We start from the raw sequence: 1,220 nt of genomic DNA on the forward strand, positions 1-1,220 counted from the left end.
TAATCGGATTTGGGAGAAGGGGAGGATAAATCACGGCAGCAGCTTTACGGTCCCGGAGGAGAGGCGAGCCGCAGCCAGGCACACCCCGGCCGGCGATAAAAACCGCCGCTGAAAGCCCACGGAGCAATTTCCCGGGACCCCGAGCGACGCCATTACAGGAATGTAATTTTGCCCGGATGAGGCCCCGAGTTTAATTATCCTCGCGGAGGAATTTCAATGCGGCCAATCCATCTTGCAGGCGGGCGGCAGAGGGATTTATATGGGCCCGTTATTTCACACCGATCCTCCATCTGCATTTTTATGGCCCTGAGCTCCTGAGAGGGAGGGGAAGGAGTGGGGAGAAATCGGAGAAGCGGGTGAGGAGGGAAGGGTGGGGGGACTCCCGCTTTTCCTAAATCCACGATTCCAGCGCGGGGAGGGTTCTCACTGGTTCCCCGGAAATTCCCCAGTATCCCTTCAGTTCCAGTTGTTGACTCGAGGTGGAGGGGGGGATAGGTGAAGTAAGGAGCTGGGATCGTTGGGAGTCAATCAACAGGTATTTACCAAGTACCAAGCGGTGCCAGGCACGGTGTAAGGTGCTGCGAGGACAAGGGAAGGCGGGCGGGCAAGCACATCCCCTGAGGGCCCCAGATACCCCCCCGCCCCCCGAATTCCTTTCCGCTCTCGGCTTCACAGCCTCCCAGGCAAGAAGTCCACGGTTCTTAGGAGCCGCCACCACCAAACGGTTGTTGCAGCTGTTTGTGGCGACAGTTTAGACCCCCGCTTAGATATCACGGACAGTCCCAAAGGGGGATCGGAGAGGGGGCCCGTGCGGAAGCTGCGGTTGTTACAGTCTGCAGTGTTTAATTCTCCCTTACCCCATTCTGTGTGTCGGGCTCTGGATTCACACAAACCTGAGTACCCAAATCTCTCTGACCTTGAGGAACCTGTTTAACCCCCTAAATCGATTTCTTCCAATGCAGATTTGGAGTAGTAATAGTGCGTACCCCCACAGCGAATATTGGGATAATATATGTGAAGCTTTCAGCAGCTGCTTGGAGCTCAGTAAGAGCTCAATAAATGATCGTAATAATACTGGTTATTGTTATTGTTGTTATTATCATTACAGCTGGCAACATTGCAATTCGATAGTGCACTGCTCCCTGGAGACTTCATTGCAAGGTCCCTGCAATGATATCTCCTGAGACTCAACTATCACGTACTGAACTTTTTCACCGTCA

The sequence above is a fragment of the Ursus maritimus genome, unplaced genomic scaffold (assembly GCF_017311325.1).
Source record: "Ursus maritimus isolate PB19 unplaced genomic scaffold, ASM1731132v1 scaffold_26, whole genome shotgun sequence".
NCBI classification, from domain to species: Eukaryota; Metazoa; Chordata; class Mammalia; order Carnivora; family Ursidae; genus Ursus; species Ursus maritimus.